Here is a 16,429-nt window from a genome sequence, read left to right on the forward strand (position 1 = left end):
GCAGACATAATACATAACTTTCTCTACATGTGTCTCTGCAAATATACTGTGTCTCTAAATGGCTCTTATGTGGCAGAATAATTGTGGATAGTGTAATGTTACTAGTCAGTACTAATCAGAATATATGATGGATAACTGATGCCATAATGGTAACAATCCAGGCCTCTGCATTCTATCAGTTTCTACAATGTCAGATCACTGGTGTTACCTGGTTTCGTTTGTACTGGCGAGTGCAAAACTACAACCAAATATCAGGATTCTTAGGAATCTGGGCATGACTCACCTGATTACAAAATACAAAGGAGGTCCGATCATATAATTACAAAGGATCATCATGTTTGGCGATTTTGGCAAAGAGCCTGCCTCAATATGGGGACCCTCGTCAAGATGTACTCTCTAACTGCGTGCTCACCGTTCAGGGATCGGATCGTGCAGTACTGTCGATGTTTTGCATCTCATACAAAGGGCCCCCCTTTTCTCACTCTCCGATCCCGGTCCGATAGCTGCGTCTTCTTTTCAGCGAGGAGACATCAATCTTGAGGGTCCCTATTCGGGCGCCATCTGAAAGACCAAAGAAATATCAAGGCTTTGTACCACAAAATGAAATACGCCAATCACAGGTCGAAAAAATACAAGTATCTTTTTTATGTACAGAATTCAAAGCAAACAGATAGCTATTTGGCTCCCAACACCTCGCAGTTTGTACCAGCAGACACAGTGAGGGGTGAGCGTGCTGGACATCTTAATGCGGACACTTTTATACAATTTTCCAAACATTGTCTAGCCCCTCTCCAAACTAATAGTTTACATGCTAGGGTTCGTGCCCAGTTCATATGACAAATATTACAATATTGTCCAACGGATTTAACAAGTTTGCATGTCCATGAAGTTACAATGATGACATTGGTTCTCTGATCGACAGTAAGCCTTGGTTCAAGAATTGGTACAATGCAGTTCAGCAAAAACACACGGTCTGAGTTTGTTCTACATTGTTCCATTGTTTATATGAGGATGAGGCTTGTGAGTGCAGACAACACTAGGATTGCAGTTCATTCGAGTTAAAAGGTTTCTTTGCATATAACAAACAGTCTGCTCTCAGTCAGCCTAAATGTTGACACAACTCCAAGGTCGTTCAGCTAGGCTGTAGTTGATAATACAGTCCACCATTTTCGGGCACAAGCAGAAGTTAAAATCAAATTGGCGGATGATTCTTAAAATGGCGGCAAAGTTGATCAGAAATTGGAACATTTCAGACGCGGTTTTCTGTACAACGCGAATGGGCTTAGTCCAATATTCATAACAAGGCGGTATTATAAAAAATACAGTTTAACACTACTTGCAAGTTTATTTCTATCGGCCGCTCTCCACAGGAAACTCCATGATCTTCCAGCTAATGGTGGAGGAAGCCCGATCATCCGAAAATCTGGAGCTGAAATCGTTAGGATCTGAAACCATCCACACTGCTACCACGTGAGCTTATGGCCTTTTGGAACGTGCATATGGTAATGGGTAGGATTACACCAGAATAATTCAGAGTCCAAATAACTGAACAAACTCAAGAATATGGAAAATTCTATTTTATTAACAATTGTCTAAAACAGGGAGGTTACAGTGAACGCGAACAGACATATGCTCAGTCTCTCAATGATCTCCACATAATACTTGAGCTTTATACTCAAATATGCATCAAGGTGATGTCACACTACATGGCAATAGTGCAAAACGTAAGGGAAATATCTAGATATACACTTCTATATGAGCTAGGATTGTTATTGGCTGTCCAATGTCAGGTGAACAATTAATGCCTACCTCTCAAAATGTTATTTCAGAAACATTAGATGCAGTTTCTCATTGGTTTGCAAACTATAAGGTCCTTTGTTATATGGACTAATACAATTGGTTGGCACACTTGTGCCATGTCTGGAACATTCGGTTAACTTAGCATCTAAGCCCAGAACTAGGTGCAGGTAGAAAGGACATGAAGCTATCTCACTACCTAATTAGCTTTGCTTCTCTCATCACCCATGCCTTCTTCCATGAAATTGTCTTTGCACTTGGCCTTGCTTAATAGTATTGTCTTTGAGAATGTATGGGCGTGAGGGGACTCACAATCTTGTCTGGAACTCTACTTCCATCCATGGTGCACATGACAGGAGACCACGATCTAGTGAACTTTGTAGCTTTTTAATGCTCTAAATGAATTAAAACTTGGCATCCTTTGTGTTCTTTATTGCACCTTCATGTGAGAAGGTTCATCCTTCACACACTTGTTCCTCTTCAGAGTAAATAGCTGACCTTTATTTCTAGGATCTTGACTTCAGGTCAGACAGCCTCGCCACGCAGCTCCATGAGCCTGTTATTCAGCTGCAACACAACTTTCCATTCTTCCTTCATGGTTACTGGCTTACCAAATTCATGATAACAATGTCCAGTTTCTATACAATGGTGGCTTCACCCGCATTCAATTCACTACTCATACCTAGTTTCTATGATGTCTTAATCTACCTAACGTTTCAGCGTCTGTACATGTATTGAACGTTTGTTTTCTACAGCACTTCGTGCATGTGTAATATTCTTCTTATACACTTGAGAGTTCACTCAATCCACTACTTCATCATTAGTCCTCGAGGATCCATACATCATATTTAGTCAATATCTCGAGATGTCGTGCACACTTTTTTATGACATCATTAGTTGATTTGCTTAGCTATTTCTCATATTCCTTCATGGAGTTCCTCCTATAGGTTGTCATCACTTCGAGGATACATGCGAACAGGTTCTCTCAAAGGATATCTTCTCCCAAATACTCGTGGAGGCACTGGCACAACAGCTTGTGTCACACACAGCATGGTCTCAGGTCTCCAATACAAGTGAGGTAGGGGGCAGGACTCAATGGGAATGGGGATGACAGAAGCACCGGCACTGTTAATAATGGTGCCAGTGCTCCTGTGAAAGATTGCAAGTGGGAGCCGTCCCGCCCGCCTGGTCAGTCCTGGCAGGCGGGAAGGCAGCCGCTCGCAGACTCGTAGTGTGCCAATCCGGTAATATCGATGCTGGTAGGCTTACCGGCACCATTGTTACCAGTTCAGCACACTTGTAATGAGGCCCCCAGTGACTGGAAGAGACTTATCTGTCACCTTGAACAGAACTGTGCTCAAAGTATTCCTGCATTGATCCAGGGGAATGGAGTTCAACCATATTTGAATTGAAAAAATGTTTTGTGGAACTTAAATTAGCCATACTTTTCTTGAATGGGTCTGTTGTGTATACTAGGGACAGAAACTTTTTGGACACTAAGGTGTCGATTCATGGAATTAATGTGCGCTGAAAATTCCCACGCAGAGGTGCCAAAACGTGCGAATCGCAGTGCAAGTGCGAAAATCGCAGTGCAAGTGCGAAAATCGCAGGGAAACCAGCGCACATCGATTCATGGAAGTCCGTGCGCGAGAAAAATATTGGATGTGCTCTGAAAAAGTGCGCCGCGCACGCCGGCGCACAGGTCATCCAACAGCGTGCACCACAGCCACTGCGAAATCGCACGTAGCGCGGCGCACATCACAAAGTAGGCGGAACACGGGGCGTAACACTCGGAATGGGGAACAACGCGTGAAAATATGGGCGTCACGGGGGAAGTACAGGAGGCAAGTGCGCGGAACGCCCACACGCTCGCCTACAACCCGTATTCATGAAATCGAATAGGGCAAACCAATGCACGGTGAAAGACGCGCACAGGGCCAAACAAGTACGCCACAAGAAAGCAGGTGGTAGCGTCCCTGCGCCTGAAATAAATGTGCGCCAAAATGTGCGCTAACAAAAAGCACCCATATACAGCCATGATGAATGGTCCATACAGTGGCCCTCTAGGACAAATGAGGTGCAAAGGGGTACCGACAAACACGGACACCCGCTGTGTGAAAAATAGCGTGTGCGTGTGTTTCTGGGTGCGCGGGAAGTTCCACACGTGATTGGCCTGGGTACGTGTACTTCGGGGTGCGCGGGAAGTTCCACACGCGATTAGCCTGGGTACGTGTACTTCGGGGTGCGTGGGAAGTTCCACACGCGATTAGCCTGGGTACGTGTACTTCGGGGTGCGTGGGAAGTTCCACACGCGATTAGCCTGGGTATGTGTGTTTCGGGGTGCGCGGGAAGTTCCACACGCGATTGGCCTGGGTACGTGTGTTTCGGGAGGCGCGCGAAGTTCCACACGCGATTGGCCTGGGTATGTGTACTTCTGGGTGCACGGGAAGTCTCACACGTGATTTCAGCAGGGTACGTGTATTCCGAGGTGCGCGGGAAGATTCACACGCGATTCCAGCAGGGTACGTGTATTTCGGTGGTGCCAGGGAATGCTACACGTGATTTGGCCGTGTGGGTCCTCCCAGGTGTTCCCTCTACACCCTCCACGGCCCCTGCAGGCAGCCCGCACCACAGGGGACTACCCTGCACCCCTGCTCATGTCCCACAGGCAACCCATCCACCATGGCCATGCCTCCCAGCCAACCCACATGTCACCTTGCACTACTGATCACCAACACATGTCTCCCAGCACCCCCACCCCCCAGCACTGTGGGGCACCCTCCACCAGGCCCCCACTTATGTCTCCCATCACCCCCACCCCCCAGCAGTGCAGAGCGCCCTCCACCAGGCCCCCACACATGTCTCCCAGCACCCCCACCCCCAGCAGTGCAGGGCACCCTCCACCAGGCCCCCACTCATGTCTCCCATCACCCCCACCCCCCAGCAGTGCAGGGCACCCTCCACCAGGCCCCCACACATGTCTCCCAGCACCCCCACCCCCCAGCAGTGCAGGGCACCCTCCACCAGGCCACCACTCATGTCTCCCATCACCCCCACCCCCCAGCAGTGCAGGGCACCCTCCACCAGGCCCCCACTCAAGTCCAACTCATGTCTCCCATCACCCCCACCCCCCAGCATCCAGGGGCACCCTCCACCAGGCCCCCACTCATGTCCCCTGCACCCCCAACCCCCAGCAGTGCAGGGCACCCTCCACCAGGCCCCCACACATGTCCCCCTGCACCCCCACCCCCAGCATCCAGGGGCACCCTCCACCAGGCCCCCACTCATGCCTCCCATCACCCCCACCCCCCAGCAGTGCAGGGCACCCTCCACCAGGCCCCCACTCATGTCTCCCACCACCCCCACCCCCCAACAGTACAGGGCACCCTCCACCAGGCCCCCACACATGTCCCCCTGCACCCCCACTCAGCAGCATCCAGGGGCACCCTCCACCAGGCCCCCACTCATGTCTCCCATCACCCCCACCCCCCAGCAGTGCAGGGCACCCTCCACCAGGCCCCCACTCATGTCCAACTCATGTCTCCCACCACCCCCACTCCCAGCAGTGCAGGCACCCTCCACCAGGCCCCCACTCATGTCCAGCTCATGTCTCCCATCACCCCCACCCCCCAGCATCCAGGGGCACTCTCCACCAGGCCCCCACTCATGTCTCCCATCACCCCCACCCCCCAGCATCCAGGGGCACCCTCCACCAGGCCCCCACAAATGTCTCCCACAACCCCCAGCCCCCAGCAGTGCAGGGGCACCCTCCACCAGGCCCCCACTCATGTCTCCCATCACCCCCACCCCCCAGCATCCAGGGGCACCCTCCACCAGGACCCACTCATGTCTCCCAGCACCCCCACCCCCAGCACTGCAGGGGCACCCTCCACCAGGTCCCCACTCATGTCTCCCATCACCCCCACCCCCCAGCATCCAGGGGCACCCTCCACCAGGCCCCCACTCATGTCTCCCATCACCCCACCCCCCAGCAGTGCAGGGCACCCTCCACCAGGCCCCCACTCATGTCCAACTCATGTCTCCCACCACCCCCACCCCCCAGCAGTGCAGGACACCCTCCACCAGGCCCCCACTCATGTCTCCCACCACCCCCACCCCCCAGCAGTGCAGGGCACCATCCACCAGGCCCCCACTCATGTCCCCCTGCACCCCCACCCACCAGCATCCAGGGGCACCCTCCACCAGGTCCCCACTCGTCTCCCATCACCCCCACCCCCCAGCATCCAGGGGCACCCTCCACCAGGCCCCCACTCATGTCTCCCATCACCCCCACACCCCAGCATCCAGGGGCACCCTCCACCAGGCCCCCACTCATGTCCAACTCATGTCTCCCACCACCCCCACCCCCCAGCAGTGCAGGGCACCCTCCACCAGGCCCCCACTCATGTCTCCCACCACCCCCACCCCCCAGCAGTGCAGGGCACCCTCCACCAGGCCCCCACTCATGTCTCCCACCACCCCCACCCCCCAGCAGTGCAGGGCACCCTCCACCAGGCCCCCACTCATGTCCCCCTGCACCCCCACCCACCAGCATCCAGGGGCACCCTCCACCAGGCCCCACTCATGTCTCCCATCACCCCCACCCCCCAGCAGTGCAGGGCACCCTCCACCAGGCCCCCACTCATGTCCAACTCATGTCTCCCACCACCCCCACCCCCCAGCAGTGCAGGGCACCCTCCACCAGGCCCCCACTCATGTCTCCCACCACCCCCCAGCAGTGCAGGGCACCCTCCACCAGGCCCCCACTCATGTCCCCCTGCACCCCCACCCACCAGCATCCAGGGGCACCCTCCACCAGGCCCCCACTCATGTCTCTCATCACCCCCACTCCCCAGCAGTGCAGGGCACCCTCCACCAGGCCCCCACTCATGTCCAACACATGTCTCCCATCACCCCCTCCCCCCAGCATCCAGGGGCACCCTCCACCAGGCCCCCACTCATGTCCAACTCATGTCTCCCACCACCCCCACCACCCAGCAGTGCAGGGCACCCTCCACAAGGCCCCCACTCATGTCCAACTCATGTCTCCCACCACCCCAACCCCCCAGCAGTGCAGAGCACCCTCCACCAGGCCCCCACTCATGTCCCCCTGCACCCCCACCCCCCAGCATCCAGGGGCACCCTCCACCAGGCCCCCACTCATGTCCCCCTGCACCCCCACCCAGCAGCATCCAGGGGCACCCTCCACCAGGCCCCCACTCATGTCCAACTCATGTCTCCCATCACCCCCACCCCCCAGCATCCAGGGGCACCCTCCAACAGGCCCCCACTCATGTCCAACTCATGTCTCCCACCACCCCCACCCCCCAGCAGTGCAGGGCACCCTCCACCAGGCCCCCACTCATGTCCAACTCATGTCTCCCATCACCCCCACCCCCCAGCATCCAGGGGCACCCTCCACCAGGCCCCCACTCATGTCTCCCATCACCCCCACCCCCCAGCATCCAGGGGCACCCTCCACCAGGCCCCCACTCATGTCTCCCACAACCCCCACCCCCCAGCAGTACAGGGGCACCCTCCACCAGGCCCCCACTCATGTCTCCCATCACCCCCACCCCCCAGCACCCAGGGGCACCCTCCACCAGGCCCCCACTCATGTCTCCCATCACCCCCACCCCCCAGCATCCAGGGGCACCCTCCACCAGGCCCCCACTCATGTCCAACTCATGTCTCCCAGCACCCCCACCCCCAGCAGTGCAGGGGCACCCTCCACCAGGCCCCCACTCATGTCCAACTCATGTCTCCCATCACCCCCACCCCCCAGCATCCAGGGGCACCCTCCACCAGGCCCCCACTCATGTCCAACTCATGTCTCCCACCACCCCCACCCTCCAGCAGTGCAGGGCACCCTCCACCAGGCCCCCACTCATGTCCCCCTGCACCCCCACCCACCAGCATCCAGGGGCACCCTCCGCCAGGCCCCCACTCATGTCTCCCATCACCCCCAGCATCCAGGGGCACCCTCCGCCAGGCCCCCACTCATGTCCAACTCATGTCTCCCATCACCCCCACCCCCCAGCATCCAGGGGCACCCTCCACCAGGCCCCCAGTCATGTCTCCCATCACCCCCACCCCCCAGCAGTGCAGGGCACCCTCCACCAGGCCCCCACTCATGTCCAACTCATGTCTCCCATCACCTCCACCCCCCAGCATCCAGGGGCACCCTCCACCAGGCCCCCACTCATGTCCAACTCATGTCTCCCACCCCCCAGCAGTGCAGGGCACCCTCCACCAGGCCCCCACTCATGTCTCCCACCACCCCACCCCCCAGCAGTGCAGGGCACCCTCCACCAGGCCCCCACTCATGTCCCCCTGCACCCCCACCCACCAGCATCCAGGGGCACCCTCCACCAGGCCCCCACTCATGTCTCCCATCACCTCCACCCCCCAGCAGTGCAGGGCACCCTCCACCAGGCCCCCACTCATGTCCAACTCATGTCTCCCACCACCCCCACCCCCGAGCAGTGCAGGGCACCCTCCACCAGGCCCCCACTCATGTCCAACTCATGTCTCCCACCACCCCCACCCCCGAGCAGTGCAGGACACCCTCCACCAGGCCCCCACTCATGTCCCCCTGCACCCCCACCCACCAGCATCCAGGGGCACCCTCTACCAGGCCCCCACTCATGTCCCCCTGCACCCCAAACCACCAGCAGTGCAGGGCACCCTTCACCAGGCCCCCACTCATGTCCCCCTGCACCCCCACCCACCAGCATCCAGGGGCAGCCTCCACCAGGCCCCCACACATGTCCCCCTGCACCCCCACCCCCCAGCATCCGGGGCACCCTCCACCAGGCCCCCACTCATGTCTCCCATCACCCACACCCCCCAGCAGTGCAGGGATCCATCCACCAGGCCCCCACTCATTTCCCCCTGCACCCCCACCCACCAGCATCCAGGGGCACCCTCCACCAGGCCCCCACTCATGTCCAACTCATGTCTCCCACCACCCCCAGCAGTGCAGGGCACCCTCCACCAGGCCCCCACTCATGTCCCCCTCACCCCCACCCACCAGCATCCAGGGGCAGCCTCCACCAGGCCCCCACACATGTCCCCCTGCACCCCCACCCCCAGGGGCACCCTCCACCAGGCCCCCACTCATGTCTCCCATCACCCCCACCCCCCAGCAGTGCAGGGCTCCCTCCACCAGGCCCCCACTCATTTCCCCCTGCACCCCCACCCACCAGCATCCAGGGGCACCCTCCACCAGGCCCCCACTCATGTCTCCCACCACCCCCACCCCCGAGCAGTGCAGGGCACCCTCCACCAGGCGTTCCTGGGGTGCGTGGGTAGTCTCACATGCGATACCAGTAGGTTACGTGTATTATGGGGTTCGCGGGAAGTTCCACACGCGATTTTGCAGGGTACGTGTATTTCGGTGTGCGCGTGTAGTTCCATACACGACTGGGCCTGTGAGAGTGGGGTACGTGTTTTCCAGGGGTAGGCGGGAATATTTACTCGCGACTGGACCTGGGAGAGCGTGTTATGTGTATTCCTGGGGTGGGCGGGAAGATTCACACGGTCGCCTACAACGCGCCGAAAAATAAATGGTCCAATCCTGAAACACGTACGCCAGCATGAATCAGGCGTACGTCGACCCGCGCAGCATAAAAGTGCGCGCAAGCAACAAACAAGCTCAGACGCCAGGATGAATATACCGTTCCTAGCAGCAGTGGCCGTGGGTTACCAAAGGAGGAGAAGGACGATAGTGAGGGCCCGAATTTTCACTCCCAGAACCAGCCTTTTTGGGATGCCTGATGACCAGGTGTATGGGAGGTACAGGTTTCCACCACATATAATACTGGACCTGGTCAGTGAGTGTGAGGGTCACCTCACATCACCCACCCTGTGTTCCCAAGCACTCAGCCCCTTGGAGAAGGTCCTTAATGTACTGCACTTCTTGGCCACTGGATCATTTCAGCGGACAAGTGCCATAGTGGGTGGTGTGTCACAGGCCACGCAGTCACGCTGCCTACACCAGGTCTTGAACATCATCACTGCACGCCCATCAGTCTGCAGGCACATATACCTGCCCAGGGCACCTGCAGAAAGGCAGGCTGCCGCCCTGGATTTCTACGGTGTGGCACAATTCCCCAAAGTGCTAGGTGCCATTGACTGCACCCATGTGGCACTACGTCCCCCCAAGGCATCTGAGCACATCTATAGGAACCGCAAGCACTGGCATTCCATCAACGTGCAGGTAGTATGTAATGCCAAGGGAATCATCACCTGAGTATATGCCAACTATCCAGGGTCCATCCACGACAGCTTCATTTACCGAATGTCTACTCTAAGCCGGGACCTAGAAGCTGGGCGGCATGACGATACATGGCTGCTTGGTGAGTATGAATGCCACTGCACATGCATGCATTATGTCACTACCCCACTAATGATACCCATCACCTCCTCTCCAGGGGACAGTGCCTACCCTCTGAGCACCCACATGATGACGCCAATTCGGAACCCCATCACGCCTCCCGAGGTAAGATACAACACAGCCCATATTGCAACCCAGGGCATAGTGGAGCGCACATTCAGAGTGCTCAAGTCACGCTTTCGCTCCCTTGACCGTTCTGGCGGGCAGCTGTTATATGCGCTCCCAGTAGTGTGCAGGATCATAGTGGCAGCATGTGTCCTGCACAATGTTGTAACACGCCGGGGCCTGGCTGTGGACATGGTGGTGCCCCCACATCCCCAACCACATGCACGCCCGCTACGCATGGGAGGGGAAAGGGCACGGGGTGAGGCAGCCCGTACGCAGCTGGTGTCTAATTACTTCACATAGAAATCACACCCCTGTGGAGTGCACACAGCCCTGGCACATACCATCTGATAAGCAATGATGACTCGACCTGACAATTATGACGAACAAAGGGACAGTCAACTGTCAGAACCATAGCAGCCTGAGATTGTTCATGTGGAAGTGTCAGAATGTGTACATCCCTACCTACACAAACACCACCAATGCAGTGTCATCAAAAGACACACTTCCATGCTGCAGAAATGAATACCCACTTGCGAAATACTACATGAGAACAGTGCCATGCCACCCAACATGGACTCCAGTTCCAAGGTAGACCGCCTTGTGAAGACATGAGAAATGGACCTGCAAAGATGCAGAGGCGCATATCAATACACCATGCAGTGTACAATACAACAACAATATGCACTATGAATGTATACACAGTATTGACTACAGACTGCCCACACATCAAATGGGAGCCAACGTCACCATGTACGTCAATGTCATTTGGGCACACCCTTTGCAAGCCCATGGAAACGGGAAGCAGGAGGGGTGTGTGTCACACAAACCCAAGCATCTGAACCAAATTCATGACAAGCCTGCATGTGCCCAGCCACAATACAGCGTATGCCCACGGGAGCCACACAAGGCAACACACTGCCCAACAACAAGAAAAAGAAAAAAAAATGGCCATTAATGGGCCCAGGGGGATGGGGGAGGCCACCCAGGAGGCCCAAGGACAGGGTGCACACCAAAACCCACCTGTGTGGATCTTGCGAAAAAACACCTCCATGGGCTCATGGCCTGCACGGCTACCCTATTGTGAGAATCACTGCTGTCGCTCTCCTCACCCTCTGCAGCTGCATCAGGAGGTGGTGGCACTATGGGAGGCAGCCCACGTAAAGCCCTAGTCTGGTCCTCCATGGCAGCAAGCATGCGGGTGTGGAAGGTCTCGTTCTGGAGGATAATTGTGCGTAGGTCCCCATGCAGCAACTCATGTGATGCCCGGACCTCCGCCCTATTTGCCTGCATCTCAGCTGAGAGCGTACGTGTGAAACACTCCAGCTGCTGTTCTGTCCTTCTGTTTGTTGAAGCCTCAAGCTCAACAAGAGTCGTCCTGATGTGAAGGAGTTCCACCCTCAGGGCTTCCCTGTGGCCCTGGGACTCTATGGAAATGGCTTCCCACAGAGTCGCCAGTGCCGCCTGCCTGTCCCTGTCGGACGCCAACATGTCCTCCCTGTGTGACTGGCAGATGGAGTCTGTTGCCTGCTGTAGTCGCTCCATCAGCCTTTCGGGGGGGACAATGGAAGTGGCCACCCTATCCATGGCCTGAGCCATCATCTCTGATGATGCTGCCTGCTGGGTTGCCATACCGTATATGGATTGCTCCCATGCGGTATTGCCAGGTGGCGTACGGCCACCACGTCGGCGGGCACCACACCTGTCTGGGGCAAGGCGAACTGCGCCTTGCTGTGCCGGCACTGCCTGAGGCTGCAGGACTGCATTCCCCCTCTGATCTGCTGGCCCAGGAACAGGATCAGATGTTGCGGAGTGTGACCCTGCATCCGTAACCACAAAAGGCGTACCTGCCAACACTGACATCCCCATTGAGGGTTCTAACCCTGGTGCAGGTGGGTCGGACAGAACAGAAACCCTCCCAGGAACACTCACCTGCGACGGCACATAGGTCTCATCATCCGAATCGACACCTGAATACAGCTCGGGGGAGGTGCAGCCAGAGACACCCCTTGAGAGCACGACCTGCAGCAGTTGTGGATTCTCACCCACCACCACACCACGTCCCTCACTGGTGGTCGGTCGGGCCTGAGACCCTTCCTGGGTCTGCACCATCTCCACAACCCCAGCAGTATCAAGTGCGTCATCCCCTGCAAAGACATAAAAGAAGACAAATGGAAACAGGCATTAGCACTATGGCACACAATTAGGGCTGAGAAGCTACAGAAACAGTACTTGATTGACACATGTCCCACATGACTAAAACCCTCCCATGCATGCACCGTCACTGCGTGTGAAGGGGAGGCAGATGGCACACATTGATGACACCAAGATGGAAGATGAACACATTTGCTGCATGCTGCCTAGCAGTGGCATCACGCATTGGCCTGTGATTGGCAGGTCAAATACACATGCCATCACACAGATGGCATGTAACCTAGCCATGAAGTGAAGAGGGAGAGGAGGGCACCAATTGTTCATTCAGTCTAGTTTGCTCATGAAATTGATTTTTTCATTGAAATGGTTCAAATGTTTAACCTGGTGCTGCCAGTCCAAAATGGTCCTATAGCACAGGGACATGTCTAAACAAATCATATCCAGGAAACAAAGCCAGTCCACTGTACCATAGCCATGTCAGACATGTGACAATAGTGTTAGGTGGAAACCTGTGCAGTTCCCTCTGGGACCACTGCAAAAGATTTAGGACTACAGGTGTTTGGCAGTAAACCCACTTGGTAGCAGTCTGTACCACACAGATTCACTTGGTAGCTGTGGCTGAGCAGTCAGACTTCCCTCAAGAAGAGTTAAGCAGTATGTGGAGTATACAAAATAGGGCAATTCTTCACAGTAAGACAAGCAAACACGCAACGCGGCTTCAGTGTAAAGATATTAAGGTATTTATTTATAACGGAACATCTATAGAAAACACTTTGGCACTATCACGGCAAACACCTCAATTACAATTACTCTACGAAGAAGAAACGATCAATCCCCCTAACAATATTTCGACAAGTCTAGGTTCTACCAGCATCACTTATTTGCAGACAGAGGTGTATGCCTCAACCTAGATGGCACTCTAATATTAGTTAGGACGGGAGAGAAAAATAAGCAGGTTACGAAATCAACACAGTTCAATACTTCACGGGAAAAATGCAAGGCAAGAAGGCAAGAACCATCATAGATCATAAAGTTCAGAGGCCAGGCCCACTCGGAGTCTCTTAGTGGAAATGCGTTTGAGTCTTTGTAGCAAATTGTTATCGGCAGATTGAACCAGTTCAGAACAACACGCTAGAGAAAGCTTGGAGGCGACCCTATGGAGAGGCGAGGATTAAGACACCTCACTCTATCCGGCAACAAGGGAAGCCAGGCGGACACAGTACCTTGACTGTGGCGAGACAGCTCCGGCGGGGGCAGTTGTTCCTGGTGGTGGGTGCACGTCCGGTCTTTGCCAAGAGAAGAGAGGATCTCGTCGTCGAAGGAAAGTTGAAGATCGTTGCACCACCAGGGAAGAGACCTGCCGCGGAGTGCTCCGTCACAAGGCACCACCTTTTGGTCGCAGTACAGGGGTAGTGGCTATCCGGTTGCCTAGGTGCTCTGCACGGGCAATTCGACCACTGCGTCCTGAGGCGAAGAAAAAGCAAAGGGGACTGGTTGTTCCCACCAGTCGGGGGAAGAGACTCTCCAGCAGGGAGATCGCCTCTGTCGTCGGGAAGTGGTGAGTCGGTTCAGCAGGGTTCCACCGGAGGTGTCGTCGTTGCAGGTCGGCTCAGCTTTACCTTCGTCGGATTCTTAGGTCCTGTGGCGACTTCTGAAGATCCAGTCCCAAAAGCCCTGCTTTTATGCAGAAAACCCCCATTCATTCAGCCTAGCTGTCAATCAACACATGCTAAGTGGTGAGCGGGGAGGCCCACCACTTGGGCCAATCACACCAGAGTGAGACCGCAGTTGGCAAGGCAACTCGGTCCAGGGTGGCTAAACCCCCTCCCACACCCCTGTGGTAACCCAGACAGAATGGCACCACTTTGGAGGGTCTCTGTACAGAGGCCCGCCAAAAGTGGAACAAAGGGCTCAACCTTTGGTTTAGGAGTCACAGAGACGAACACAGACGTCATTTTAAAAAGCCGAGTTCTGGCAGAAAATACCATCCGATAGACTTATTTAAGATAAGTAGACCGGAGGTATGTTAGAGATTAACGAGAAACAGTATCAATCTCTAACAATGGGAAGAATCGCATAGGGTTATATTCGGGGTCGAACATAACAAGTAGTTTCCACTGCCACCAGCCAAAACTCGACGAGGGGGGACGGGACAGTGCCCCCTCGAACAACAGACCCAGGAGTAATCTAATTCCCCCTACTAGTACGTCCACAATATGATGGTTTGTACCAGTTCTGTTAGTAAATTTATTTAGGTCTAGTAAAGCCAATGGTGACTTTACATGCCCGGGGAGACAGTAGTCAGTCCCCGGGTATGGAGTCTATGATGGAGGTCCGCTAGGACACCCCCGTGTTATGGCACGTAGGGTGCAGTGTAACACACATAGCAAAACATATGAGACCCTATGGAGTAAAAGACCCCATAGCCCATAGAACACATTGACATTCAAAGGAATTACACACATTCTTGTCCAAGAGTGGGAGAAAAAGAGTCTCACTCTTGGTAGGATGGAAAAAAACAAACTCCAGAAATCCAGCAAAGCTGCTGGGGGACTCACTAGGTTAGGAAATTCAGCCTAAACAGAGAATTCTCCCTAACAAATAGGACTGAGAAATGCCTAGTAAAAGTGGTGGTATGCAAACAATCTGCCTGAATAAACAGAGGAAAATAAGCAACAATGTTGTGGCAAGATGACACTTCAAGGGCAACTGGCGTGGTGTTGGGCTAGATGTCTAATGTTGGCAGAATGGATACTGCTATACCCAAATGCTGGTGCGCAGAATGTATTGGGTGAGGCACATGGGTGACCCAAACCACTCAGGCACACACACCCTCACCTGGCACCCAAACAGAAGCCCTCACACACACACCATGCACATGGATGACACACACATGCATGTGCACTCACCGGACAATGCCTCGTAATCTGCCAGTTCTCCCACGCCTTGGATCTGTTCCTCCGTGACGTAGGTCCCAGCAACATGGCCATGTGGAGTGAGTTCTATGTCCTCTGCTGGAGACCCACCTCCAGTCACTAGAGTAGCGGCATGAGTTGAGGCCAGCTTATTCTTTGCCCTGCGCTTCAGGTCATTCCAGCGCTTGTAGCATTCATTAGCTGTGCGCCTCACGATTCCAAGGGCACTTATGATGTCCGCGATGGTCTGCCAGTGTGCCAGACGTTGTGCAGGTGTGGTCTTGGATCCTGCAACAATCACCATTTCGCGGTCATGTGCAGACACATACTCTACAAGTGCATTCGGTTCGGCCTCATTGAAGCTGGGCTTCCATGACGGGCCGGACTGTGTAGCCGTGTCTGGGGCATCAGCCTCTACTGGACGAGCACTCTTCCGCTTCCACTTGGAAGGTGGTGGGGATCCTGAGTGTCCTACGCCACTCTGGACACTAGGGGCAGGAGCCCCGGTGGACTCTGTACTAGGAGTGTGGGATTGCACACTCAGCATGGGAGTTGGTGGAGGCATTAGCTCAAGTGTGATGGTGTCAGGGGGAATGTCAGCAGGATGGACTTGGACCGACACTGTCCTGGCTGGGTGTGTGAGAGGTGGTGTGGATGGAGCCGCAGCTGCCCCTGCAGCCTCCCCAGCCTGCCTACGCGGGGCAGCAGATGACCTAGCTGCCCCTGATCCACGTGGCCTGATGACACCAACGTGCACCGGTGCACGTGGTCTAGACCTGCTGACCTGGAAGTCAGCCATGGAGTCACCCTGTGCCAGGTCTGGTTCCACAGTGGGCATGGGTGTCCCTGACTGGTCCTCCACACATGGGGGGCTAGGGGTACCCTGCAAGTCATGGCCACATCCCCTACCGGATCCACCACGGCCACCACTTGGGGCTCGGCCACCTTTGCCACCCTTAAGGCTTGTTCGCCTCCCAGCCATGGCACTGATGTTATTGTGCGTATGGGAGTTGCTGTGAACTATTGTCCTGGACAATTGGGGGTCAAAGGGGTTGGGTAC

Source organism: Ambystoma mexicanum, chromosome 4p (assembly GCF_040938575.1).
Source record: "Ambystoma mexicanum isolate Mex_15411 chromosome 4p, UKY_AmexF1_1, whole genome shotgun sequence".
Taxonomy (NCBI): domain Eukaryota; kingdom Metazoa; phylum Chordata; class Amphibia; order Caudata; family Ambystomatidae; genus Ambystoma; species Ambystoma mexicanum.